The sequence below is a fragment of the Salminus brasiliensis genome, chromosome 24 (assembly GCF_030463535.1).
Source record: "Salminus brasiliensis chromosome 24, fSalBra1.hap2, whole genome shotgun sequence".
NCBI classification, from domain to species: domain Eukaryota; kingdom Metazoa; phylum Chordata; class Actinopteri; order Characiformes; family Bryconidae; genus Salminus; species Salminus brasiliensis.
In genome coordinates, this window is record NC_132901.1 from 5,956,869 (window position 1) to 5,969,801 (window position 12,933).

At 38.8% G+C, this 12,933-nt stretch overlaps 8 non-coding genes across 8 annotated transcripts; all 8 read left to right on the forward strand.

The window, feature by feature from the left end:
• Positions 1-1,493: 1,493 nt before the first annotated feature.
• Positions 1,494-1,600, forward strand: LOC140547236 (U6 spliceosomal RNA). The gene has a single exon (XR_011978416.1). It is a non-coding gene; the product is annotated as a U6 spliceosomal RNA (small nuclear RNA).
• Positions 1,601-3,094: 1,494 nt separating this feature from the next.
• LOC140547237 (U6 spliceosomal RNA) lies at positions 3,095-3,201 on the forward strand. Its single transcript, XR_011978417.1, has one exon. It is a non-coding gene; the product is annotated as a U6 spliceosomal RNA (small nuclear RNA).
• Positions 3,202-4,695: 1,494 nt separating this feature from the next.
• LOC140547238 (U6 spliceosomal RNA) lies at positions 4,696-4,802 on the forward strand. Its single transcript, XR_011978418.1, has one exon. It is a non-coding gene; the product is annotated as a U6 spliceosomal RNA (small nuclear RNA).
• Positions 4,803-6,296: 1,494 nt separating this feature from the next.
• On the forward strand, positions 6,297-6,403 carry LOC140547239 (U6 spliceosomal RNA). Its single transcript, XR_011978419.1, has one exon. It is a non-coding gene; the product is annotated as a U6 spliceosomal RNA (small nuclear RNA).
• Positions 6,404-7,897: 1,494 nt separating this feature from the next.
• Positions 7,898-8,004, forward strand: LOC140547240 (U6 spliceosomal RNA). The gene has a single exon (XR_011978420.1). It is a non-coding gene; the product is annotated as a U6 spliceosomal RNA (small nuclear RNA).
• Positions 8,005-9,498: 1,494 nt separating this feature from the next.
• On the forward strand, positions 9,499-9,605 carry LOC140547241 (U6 spliceosomal RNA). Its single transcript, XR_011978421.1, has one exon. It is a non-coding gene; the product is annotated as a U6 spliceosomal RNA (small nuclear RNA).
• A 1,494-nt stretch (positions 9,606-11,099) lies between these two features.
• On the forward strand, positions 11,100-11,206 carry LOC140547242 (U6 spliceosomal RNA). The gene has a single exon (XR_011978422.1). It is a non-coding gene; the product is annotated as a U6 spliceosomal RNA (small nuclear RNA).
• A 1,494-nt stretch (positions 11,207-12,700) lies between these two features.
• Positions 12,701-12,807, forward strand: LOC140547243 (U6 spliceosomal RNA). Its single transcript, XR_011978423.1, has one exon. It is a non-coding gene; the product is annotated as a U6 spliceosomal RNA (small nuclear RNA).
• The last annotated feature ends 126 nt before the right edge of the window (positions 12,808-12,933 follow it).

A 12,933-nucleotide genomic window follows, 5' to 3' on the forward strand; every position in this document is an offset into this window, starting at 1 on the left:
TCCTGGCATCAATAACGATCAAAAAATCTTTCTAGCAATCTTCCATTATGTATTTTCGGTTGGCTGAGCTGAAGTTCATATACATCACCACTAAGCGGCGCTCTAACACAGCACATGTTGCGTGCTCCGCTTTACCTACATCATTTTTCATTATAAAGGGCTTCAGAAGAGTATAGTAATGCTTCAAAACAGAGAAATTTGAAAGCAGGATATTCAGGACTATCAGCGTGGACTTACACTTTGAGAGAAGTCACTTTAAAAAGACTAAAAGGTAAAAGAACACTCCATCGCTATAATAACTAGTATCGCGCTACAGCGGCAGGTCTGACAACACTAGACCGACCGAGGGTGCTGCGAAGACGGTTAAAAGCAAATATCGGTGACGGCTGCAGAAGTTACAAAAACAATGTTTTTAGGAACTCTGGGCGATTGCTGCAAACTGACGCGCAGTTAAATGTTGTGAGCAAAACGATTTATTATCAAATTAAAGCTACATTTTTCTTTTTTTTCACCTGGTTGTTGTTCGAATCTTTCGTACCGTACTGTTCTCCCTACCTGATCGCTGACCGCTACTTATTCATGCTCTTTACACTCTGTTTACGTACGAGATGCTGTTTACAAAACCAGACTGATCTGCGTTAGCATACGCTCCTGTACTCCCTGTTTTACTCTTCCTTTCGGTGCATTTACATTTACCACATTTAGTAGACGCTCTTATCCAAGGGCAACTTGAAAAAGTGCTTTGCTATTTACTCTGGAATAACCTTAGCGAGTTTGAAATGACTAAAAATTCATATATACTTCTAACCACAGATATTGTAAAACACAAGTCATTGCAATATTGTATGTCCTACCTATTATGCACCAAAACCTTAGCCCATCTGTGTTTCGTTTTAATGTACAAAGCTGTATTAGTATAAAGGAAATAAAATTTAATTGAGTTGTATGTTACTTGTCTGAACAAAATCTTGAATTTCTAATATGATTAACTTGTATTGGAAGTTAAGCCACGCAATGTAACCAAGGTTCAGGCGTCCATATAATAATGATAATAATAATAACAAGCCAAAGAACCCAGCTAAAGAACAGTTACACGTTCATTTGTGAGTGGCTTCACATACTCCTTTAGGGGGTTTTGGGAAATTCTGGAAAATTAGGGAAGATTCAAGAACTAGAAAGGAAGTATTTATCCTTATGAAGCTTTTGAAAAACTCACCCCTTGTTGAGGTGTCGAGGGTCCAAAAACTGCATATCTCCCAGAATACACCTTGAGAGGTCGAATTCAAGAAATGAAAGAAAGACCTTAAAACTATTAAAGAAAGACATTAAAACTAATACCATTTACTTAGAATTTCGGAAATAACTGCATATTGGTTTTATATGCAGTTTTGGGCCCTTTTGAGGTGAGAAGGTGGGATTGTGTGCACTAACCATGATGTAGAAAAAAAGCAACTGGCCCAGGTATATATGCCAGACGTTTGGGCTCCCAGTTCGTGCTTGCTACGGCAGCACATATACTAAAATTGGAACGATACAGAGAAGATTAGCATGGCCCCTGCGCAAGGATGACACGCAAAATCGTGAAGCGTCCAATCTTTTCCTCCTGGAATTAATAACGATCAAAAAATCTTTCTAGCAATCTTCCATTATGTATTTTCGGTTGGCTGAGCTGCAGTTCATATACGTCACCACTAAGCGGCGCTCTAACACAGCACATGTTGCGTGCTCCGCTTTACCTACATCATTTTTCATTATAAAGGGCTTCAGAAGAGTATAGTAATGCTTCAAAACAGAGAAATTTGAAAGCAGGATATTCAGGACTATCAGCGTGGACTTACACTTTGAGAGAAGTCACTTTAAAAAGACTAAAAGGTAAAAGAACACTCCATCGCTATAATAACTAGTATAGCGCTACAGAGGCAGGTCTGACAACACTAGACCGACCGAGGGTGCTGCGAAGACGGTTAAAAGCAAATATCGGTGACGGCTGCAGAAGTTAGAAAAACAATGTTTTTTGGAACTCTGGGCGATTGCTGCAAACTGACGCGCAGTTAAATGTTGTGAGCAAAACGATTTATTATTAAATTAAAGCTACATTTTTCTTTTTTTTCACCTGGTTGTTGTTCGAATCTTTCGTACCGTACTGTTCTCCCTACCTGATCGCTGACCGCTACTTATTCATGCTCTTTACACTCTGTTTACGTACGAGATGCTGTTTACAAAACCAGACTGATCTGCGTTAGCATACGCTCCTGTACTCCCTGTTTTACTCTTCCTTTCGGTGCATTTACATTTACCACATTTAGTAGACGCTCTTATCCAAGGGCAACTTGGAAACGTGCTTTGCTATTTACCCTGGAATAACCGTAGCGAGTTTGAAATGACTAAAAATTCTTATATACTTCTAACCACAGATATTGTAAAACACAAGTCATTGCAATATTGTATGTCCTACCTATTCTGCACCAAAACCTTAGCCCATCTGTGTTTCGTTTTAATGTACAAAGCTGTATTAGTATAATGGAAATAAAATTTAATTGAGTTGTATGTTACTTGTCTGAACAAAATCTTGAATTTCTAATATGATTAACTTGTATTGGAAGTTAAGCCACGCAATGTAACCAAGGTTCAGACGTCCATATAATAATGATAATAATAATAACAAGCCAAAGAACCCAGCTAAAGAACAGTTACACGTTCATTTGTGAGTGGCTTCACATACTCCTTTAGGGGGTTTTGGGAAATTCTGGAAAATTAGGGAAGATTCAAGAACTAGAAAGGAAGTATTTATCCTTATGAAGCTTTTGAGAAACTCATCCCTTGTTGAGGTGTCGAGGGTCAACAAACTGCATTTCTCCCAGAATACACCTTGAGAAATCGAATTCAAGAAATGAAAGAAAGCCCTCAAAACTAATAAAGAAAGACATTAAAACTAATACCATTTACTTAGAATTTCGGAAATAACTGCATAATGGTTTTATATGCCGTTTTGGGCCCTTTTGAGGTGAGAAGGTGGGATTGTGTGCACTAACCATGATCTAGAAAAAAAGCAACTGGCCCAGGTATATATGCCAGACGTTTGGGCTCCCAGTTCGTGCTTGCTACGGCAGCACATATACTAAAATTGGAACGATACAGAGAAGATTAGCATGGCCCCTGCGCAAGGATGACACGCAAAATCGTGAAGCGTCCAATCTTTTCCTCCTGGCATCAATAACGATCAAAAAATCTTTCTAGCAATCTTCCATTATGTATTTTCGGTTGGCTAAGCTGAAGTTCATATACGTCACCACTAAGCGGCGCTCTAACATAGTACATGTTGCGTGCTCCGCTTTACCTACATCATTTTTCATTATAAAGGGCTTCAGAAGAGTATAGTAATGCTTCAAAACAGAGAAATTTGAAAGCAGGATATTCAGGACTATCAGCGTGGACTTACACTTTGAGAGAGGTCACTTTAAAAAGACTAAAAGGTAAAAGAACACTCCATCGCTATAATAACTAGTATAGCGCTACAGAGGCAGGTCTGACAACACTAGACCGACCGAGGGTGCTGCGAAGACGGTTAAAAGCAAATATCGGTGACGGCTGCAGAAGTTACAAAAACAATGTTTTTAGGAACTCTGGGCGATTGCTGCAAACTGACGCGCAGTTAAATGTTGTGAGCAAAACGATTTATTATTAAATTAAAGCTACATTTTTCTTTTTTTTCACCTGGTTGTTGTTCGAATCTTTCGTACCGTACTGTTCTCCCTACCTGATCGCTGACCGCTACTTATTCATGCTCTTTACACTCTGTTTACGTACGAGATGCTGTTTACAAAACCAGACTGATCTGCGTTAGCATACGCTCCTGTACTCCCTGTTTTACTCTTCCTTTCGGTGCATTTACATTTACCACATTTAGTAGACGCTCTTATCCAAGGGCAACTTGGAAACGTGCTTTGCTATTTACCCTGGAATAACCGTAGCGAGTTTGAAATGACTAAAAATTCTTATATACTTCTAACCACAGATATTGTAAAACACAAGTCATTGCAATATTGTATGTCCTACCTATTCTGCACCAAAACCTTAGCCCATCTGTGTTTCGTTTTAATGTACAAAGCTGTATTAGTATAATGGAAATAAAATTTAATTGAGTTGTATGTTACTTGTCTGAACAAAATCTTGAATTTCTAATATGATTAACTTGTATTGGAAGTTAAGCCACGCAATGTAACCAAGGTTCAGACGTCCATATAATAATGATAATAATAATAACAAGCCAAAGAACCCAGCTAAAGAACAGTTACACGTTCATTTGTGAGTGGCTTCACATACTCCTTTAGGGGGTTTTGGGAAATTCTGGAAAATTAGGGAAGATTCAAGAACTAGAAAGGAAGTATTTATCCTTATGAAGCTTTTGAGAAACTCACCCCTTGTTGAGGTGTCGAGGGTCAACAAACTGCATATCTCCCAGAATACACCTTGAGAAATCGAATTCAAGAAATGAAAGAAAGCCCTCAAAACTAATAAAGAAAGACATTAAAACTAATACCATTTACTTAGAATTTCGGAAATAACTGCATAATGGTTTTATATGCCGTTTTGGGCCCTTTTGAGGTAAGAAGGTGGGATTGTGTGCACTAACCATGATCTAGAAAAAAAGCAACTGGCCCAGGTATATATGCCAGACGTTTGGGCTCCCAGTTCGTGCTTGCTACGGCAGCACATATACTAAAATTGGAACGATACAGAGAAGATTAGCATGGCCCCTGCGCAAGGATGACACGCAAAATCGTGAAGCGTCCAATCTTTTCCTCCTGGCATCAATAACGATCAAAAAATCTTTCTAGCAATCTTCCATTATGTATTTTCGGTTGGCTAAGCTGAAGTTCATATACGTCACCACTAAGCGGCGCTCTAACATAGTACATGTTGCGTGCTCCGCTTTACCTACATCATTTTTCATTATAAAGGGCTTCAGAAGAGTGTAGTAATGCTTCAACACAGAGAAATTTGAAAGCAGGATATTCAGGACTGTCAGCGTGGACTTACACTTTGAGAGAAGTCACTTTAAAAAGACTAAAAGGTGAAAGAACACTCCATCGCTATAATAACCAGTATCGCGCTACAGCGGCAGGTCTGACAACATTAGGCCGACCGAGGGTGCTGCGAAGACGGTTAAAAGCATATATCGTTGACGGCTGCAGAAGTTACAAAAACAATGTTTTTAGGAACTCTGGGCGATTGCTGCGAACTGACGCGCAGGTAAATGTTGTGAGCAAAACGATTTATTATAAAATCAAAGCTACATTTTTCTTTTTTTTCACCTGGTTGTTGTTCGAATCTTTCGTACCGTACTGTTCTCCCTACCTGATCGCTGGCTGCTACTTATTCATGCTCTTTACACTCTGTTTACGTACGAGATGCTGTTTACAAAACCAGACTGATCTGCGTTAGCATACGCTCCTGTACTCCCTGTTTTACTCTTCCTTTCGGTGCATTTACATTTACCACATTTAGTAGACGCTCTTATCCAAGGGCAACTTGAAAAAGTGCTTTGCTATTTACTCTGGAATAACCTTAGCGAGTTTGAAATGACTAAAAATTCATATATACTTCTAACCACAGATATTGTAAAACACAAGTCATTGCAATATTGTATGTCCTACCTATTATGCACCAAAACCTTAGCCCATCTGTGTTTCGTTTTAATGTACAAAGCTGTATTAGTATAAAGGAAATAAAATTTAATTGAGTTGTATGTTACTTGTCTGAACAAAATCTTGAATTTCTAATATGATTAACTTGTATTGGAAGTTAAGCCACGCAATGTAACCAAGGTTCAGGCGTCCATATAATAATGATAATAATAATAACAAGCCAAAGAACCCAGCTAAAGAACAGTTACACGTTCATTTGTGAGTGGCTTCACATACTCCTTTAGGGGGTTTTGGGAAATTCTGGAAAATTAGGGAAGATTCAAGAACTAGAAAGGAAGTATTTATCCTTATGAAGCTTTTGAAAAACTCACCCCTTGTTGAGGTGTCGAGGGTCCAAAAACTGCATATCTCCCAGAATACACCTTGAGAGGTCGAATTCAAGAAATGAAAGAAAGACCTTAAAACTATTAAAGAAAGACATTAAAACTAATACCATTTACTTAGAATTTCGGAAATAACTGCATATTGGTTTTATATGCAGTTTTGGGCCCTTTTGAGGTGAGAAGGTGGGATTGTGTGCACTAACCATGATGTAGAAAAAAAGCAACTGGCCCAGGTATATATGCCAGACGTTTGGGCTCCCAGTTCGTGCTTGCTACGGCAGCACATATACTAAAATTGGAACGATACAGAGAAGATTAGCATGGCCCCTGCGCAAGGATGACACGCAAAATCGTGAAGCGTCCAATCTTTTCCTCCTGGAATTAATAACGATCAAAAAATCTTTCTAGCAATCTTCCATTATGTATTTTCGGTTGGCTGAGCTGCAGTTCATATACGTCACTACTAAGCGGCGCTCTAACACAGCACATGTTGCGTGCTCCGCTTTACCTACATCATTTTTCATTATAAAGGGCTTCAGAAGAGTATAGTAATGCTTCAAAACAGAGAAATTTGAAAGCAGGATATTCAGGACTATCAGCGTGGACTTACACTTTGAGAGAAGTCACTTTAAAAAGACTAAAAGGTAAAAGAACACTCCATCGCTATAATAACTAGTATAGCGCTACAGAGGCAGGTCTGACAACACTAGACCGACCGAGGGTGCTGCGAAGACGGTTAAAAGCAAATATCGGTGACGGCTGCAGAAGTTAGAAAAACAATGTTTTTTGGAACTCTGGGCGATTGCTGCAAACTGACGCGCAGTTAAATGTTGTGAGCAAAACGATTTATTATTAAATTAAAGCTACATTTTTCTTTTTTTTCACCTGGTTGTTGTTCGAATCTTTCGTACCGTACTGTTCTCCCTACCTGATCGCTGACCGCTACTTATTCATGCTCTTTACACTCTGTTTACGTACGAGATGCTGTTTACAAAACCAGACTGATCTGCGTTAGCATACGCTCCTGTACTCCCTGTTTTACTCTTCCTTTCGGTGCATTTACATTTACCACATTTAGTAGACGCTCTTATCCAAGGGCAACTTGGAAACGTGCTTTGCTATTTACCCTGGAATAACCGTAGCGAGTTTGAAATGACTAAAAATTCTTATATACTTCTAACCACAGATATTGTAAAACACAAGTCATTGCAATATTGTATGTCCTACCTATTCTGCACCAAAACCTTAGCCCATCTGTGTTTCGTTTTAATGTACAAAGCTGTATTAGTATAATGGAAATAAAATTTAATTGAGTTGTATGTTACTTGTCTGAACAAAATCTTGAATTTCTAATATGATTAACTTGTATTGGAAGTTAAGCCACGCAATGTAACCAAGGTTCAGACGTCCATATAATAATGATAATAATAATAACAAGCCAAAGAACCCAGCTAAAGAACAGTTACACGTTCATTTGTGAGTGGCTTCACATACTCCTTTAGGGGGTTTTGGGAAATTCTGGAAAATTAGGGAAGATTCAAGAACTAGAAAGGAAGTATTTATCCTTATGAAGCTTTTGAGAAACTCACCCCTTGTTGAGGTGTCGAGGGTCAACAAACTGCATATCTCCCAGAATACACCTTGAGAAATCGAATTCAAGAAATGAAAGAAAGCCCTCAAAACTAATAAAGAAAGACATTAAAACTAATACCATTTACTTAGAATTTCGGAAATAACTGCATAATGGTTTTATATGCCGTTTTGGGCCCTTTTGAGGTAAGAAGGTGGGATTGTGTGCACTAACCATGATCTAGAAAAAAAGCAACTGGCCCAGGTATATATGCCAGACGTTTGGGCTCCCAGTTCGTGCTTGCTACGGCAGCACATATACTAAAATTGGAACGATACAGAGAAGATTAGCATGGCCCCTGCGCAAGGATGACACGCAAAATCGTGAAGCGTCCAATCTTTTCCTCCTGGCATCAATAACGATCAAAAAATCTTTCTAGCAATCTTCCATTATGTATTTTCGGTTGGCTAAGCTGAAGTTCATATACGTCACCACTAAGCGGCGCTCTAACATAGTACATGTTGCGTGCTCCGCTTTACCTACATCATTTTTCATTATAAAGGGCTTCAGAAGAGTGTAGTAATGCTTCAACACAGAGAAATTTGAAAGCAGGATATTCAGGACTGTCAGCGTGGACTTACACTTTGAGAGAAGTCACTTTAAAAAGACTAAAAGGTGAAAGAACACTCCATCGCTATAATAACCAGTATCGCGCTACAGCGGCAGGTCTGACAACATTAGGCCGACCGAGGGTGCTGCGAAGACGGTTAAAAGCATATATCGTTGACGGCTGCAGAAGTTACAAAAACAATGTTTTTAGGAACTCTGGGCGATTGCTGCGAACTGACGCGCAGGTAAATGTTGTGAGCAAAACGATTTATTATAAAATCAAAGCTACATTTTTCTTTTTTTTCACCTGGTTGTTGTTCGAATCTTTCGTACCGTACTGTTCTCCCTACCTGATCGCTGGCTGCTACTTATTCATGCTCTTTACACTCTGTTTACGTACGAGATGCTGTTTACAAAACCAGACTGATCTGCGTTAGCATACGCTCCTGTACTCCCTGTTTTACTCTTCCTTTCGGTGCATTTACATTTACCACATTTAGTAGACGCTCTTATCCAAGGGCAACTTGAAAAAGTGCTTTGCTATTTACTCTGGAATAACCTTAGCGAGTTTGAAATGACTAAAAATTCATATATACTTCTAACCACAGATATTGTAAAACACAAGTCATTGCAATATTGTATGTCCTACCTATTATGCACCAAAACCTTAGCCCATCTGTGTTTCGTTTTAATGTACAAAGCTGTATTAGTATAATGGAAATAAAATTTAATTGAGTTGTATGTTACTTGTCTGAACAAAATCTTGAATTTCTAATATGATTAACTTGTATTGGAAGTTAAGCCACGCAATGTAACCAAGGTTCAGACGTCCATATAATAATGATAATAATAATAACAAGCCAAAGAACCCAGCTAAAGAACAGTTACACGTTCATTTGTGAGTGGCTTCACATACTCCTTTAGGGGGTTTTGGGAAATTCTGGAAAATTAGGGAAGATTCAAGAACTAGAAAGGAAGTATTTATCCTTATGAAGCTTTTGAGAAACTCATCCCTTGTTGAGGTGTCGAGGGTCAACAAACTGCATTTCTCCCAGAATACACCTTGAGAAATCGAATTCAAGAAATGAAAGAAAGCCCTCAAAACTAATAAAGAAAGACATTAAAACTAATACCATTTACTTAGAATTTCGGAAATAACTGCATAATGGTTTTATATGCCGTTTTGGGCCCTTTTGAGGTGAGAAGGTGGGATTGTGTGCACTAACCATGATCTAGAAAAAAAGCAACTGGCCCAGGTATATATGCCAGACGTTTGGGCTCCCAGTTCGTGCTTGCTACGGCAGCACATATACTAAAATTGGAACGATACAGAGAAGATTAGCATGGCCCCTGCGCAAGGATGACACGCAAAATCGTGAAGCGTCCAATCTTTTCCTCCTGGCATCAATAACGATCAAAAAATCTTTCTAGCAATCTTCCATTATGTATTTTCGGTTGGCTAAGCTGAAGTTCATATACGTCACCACTAAGCGGCGCTCTAACATAGTACATGTTGCGTGCTCCGCTTTACCTACATCATTTTTCATTATAAAGGGCTTCAGAAGAGTATAGTAATGCTTCAAAACAGAGAAATTTGAAAGCAGGATATTCAGGACTATCAGCGTGGACTTACACTTTGAGAGAAGTCACTTTAAAAAGACTAAAAGGTAAAAGAACACTCCATCGCTATAATAACTAGTATAGCGCTACAGAGGCAGGTCTGACAACACTAGACCGACCGAGGGTGCTGCGAAGACGGTTAAAAGCAAATATCGGTGACGGCTGCAGAAGTTACAAAAACAATGTTTTTAGGAACTCTGGGCGATTGCTGCAAACTGACGCGCAGTTAAATGTTGTGAGCAAAACGATTTATTATTAAATTAAAGCTACATTTTTCTTTTTTTTCACCTGGTTGTTGTTCGAATCTTTCGTACCGTACTGTTCTCCCTACCTGATCGCTGACCGCTACTTATTCATGCTCTTTACACTCTGTTTACGTACGAGATGCTGTTTACAAAACCAGACTGATCTGCGTTAGCATACGCTCCTGTACTCCCTGTTTTACTCTTCCTTTCGGTGCATTTACATTTACCACATTTAGTAGACGCTCTTATCCAAGGGCAACTTGGAAACGTGCTTTGCTATTTACCCTGGAATAACCGTAGCGAGTTTGAAATGACTAAAAATTCTTATATACTTCTAACCACAGATATTGTAAAACACAAGTCATTGCAATATTGTATGTCCTACCTATTCTGCACCAAAACCTTAGCCCATCTGTGTTTCGTTTTAATGTACAAAGCTGTATTAGTATAATGGAAATAAAATTTAATTGAGTTGTATGTTACTTGTCTGAACAAAATCTTGAATTTCTAATATGATTAACTTGTATTGGAAGTTAAGCCACGCAATGTAACCAAGGTTCAGACGTCCATATAATAATGATAATAATAATAACAAGCCAAAGAACCCAGCTAAAGAACAGTTACACGTTCATTTGTGAGTGGCTTCACATACTCCTTTAGGGGGTTTTGGGAAATTCTGGAAAATTAGGGAAGATTCAAGAACTAGAAAGGAAGTATTTATCCTTATGAAGCTTTTGAGAAACTCACCCCTTGTTGAGGTGTCGAGGGTCAACAAACTGCATATCTCCCAGAATACACCTTGAGAAATCGAATTCAAGAAATGAAAGAAAGCCCTCAAAACTAATAAAGAAAGACATTAAAACTAATACCATTTACTTAGAATTTCGGAAATAACTGCATAATGGTTTTATATGCCGTTTTGGGCCCTTTTGAGGTAAGAAGGTGGGATTGTGTGCACTAACCATGATCTAGAAAAAAAGCAACTGGCCCAGGTATATATGCCAGACGTTTGGGCTCCCAGTTCGTGCTTGCTACGGCAGCACATATACTAAAATTGGAACGATACAGAGAAGATTAGCATGGCCCCTGCGCAAGGATGACACGCAAAATCGTGAAGCGTCCAATCTTTTCCTCCTGGCATCAATAACGATCAAAAAATCTTTCTAGCAATCTTCCATTATGTATTTTCGGTTGGCTAAGCTGAAGTTCATATACGTCACCACTAAGCGGCGCTCTAACATAGTACATGTTGCGTGCTCCGCTTTACCTACATCATTTTTCATTATAAAGGGCTTCCGAAGAGTGTAGTAATGCTTCAACACAGAGAAATTTGAAAGCAGGATATTCAGGACTGTCAGCGTGGACTTACACTTTGAGAGAAGTCACTTTAAAAAGACTAAAAGGTGAAAGAACACTCCATCGCTATAATAACCAGTATCGCGCTACAGCGGCAGGTCTGACAACATTAGGCCGACCGAGGGTGCTGCGAAGACGGTTAAAAGCATATATCGTTGACGGCTGCAGAAGTTACAAAAACAATGTTTTTAGGAACTCTGGGCGATTGCTGCGAACTGACGCGCAGGTAAATGTTGTGAGCAAAACGATTTATTATAAAATCAAAGCTACATTTTTCTTTTTTTTCACCTGGTTGTTGTTCGAATCTTTCGTACCGTACTGTTCTCCCTACCTGATCGCTGGCTGCTACTTATTCATGCTCTTTACACTCTGTTTACGTACGAGATGCTGTTTACAAAACCAGACTGATCTGCGTTAGCATACGCTCCTGTACTCCCTGTTTTACTCTTCCTTTCGGTGCATTTACATTTACCACATTTAGTAGACGCTCTTATCCAAGGGCAACTTGAAAAAGTGCTTTGCTATTTACTCTGGAATAACCTTAGCGAGTTTGAAATGACTAAAAATTCATATATACTTCTAACCACAGATATTGTAAAACACAAGTCATTGCAATATTGTATGTCCTACCTATTATGCACCAAAACCTTAGCCCATCTGTGTTTCGTTTTAATGTACAAAGCTGTATTAGTATAAAGGAAATAAAATTTAATTGAGTTGTATGTTACTTGTCTGAACAAAATCTTGAATTTCTAATATGATTAACTTGTATTGGAAGTTAAGCCACGCAATGTAACCAAGGTTCAGGCGTCCATATAATAATGATAATAATAATAACAAGCCAAAGAACCCAGCTAAAGAACAGTTACACGTTCATTTGTGAGTGGCTTCACATACTCCTTTAGGGGGTTTTGGGAAATTCTGGAAAATTAGGGAAGATTCAAGAACTAGAAAGGAAGTATTTATCCTTATGAAGCTTTTGAAAAACTCACCCCTTGTTGAGGTGTCGAGGGTCCAAAAACTGCATATCTCCCAGAATACACCTTGAGAGGTCGAATTCAAGAAATGAAAGAAAGACCTTAAAACTATTAAAGAAAGACATTAAAACTAATACCATTTACTTAGAATTTCGGAAATAACTGCATATTGGTTTTATATGCAGTTTTGGGCCCTTTTGAGGTGAGAAGGTGGGATTGTGTGCACTAACCATGATGTAGAAAAAAAGCAACTGGCCCAGGTATATATGCCAGACGTTTGGGCTCCCAGTTCGTGCTTGCTACGGCAGCACATATACTAAAATTGGAACGATACAGAGAAGATTAGCATGGCCCCTGCGCAAGGATGACACGCAAAATCGTGAAGCGTCCAATCTTTTCCTCCTGGAATTAATAACGATCAAAAAATCTTTCTAGCAATCTTCCATTATGTATTTTCGGTTGGCTGAGCTGCAGTTCATATACGTCACCACTAAGCGGCGCTCTAACACAGCACATGTTGCGTGC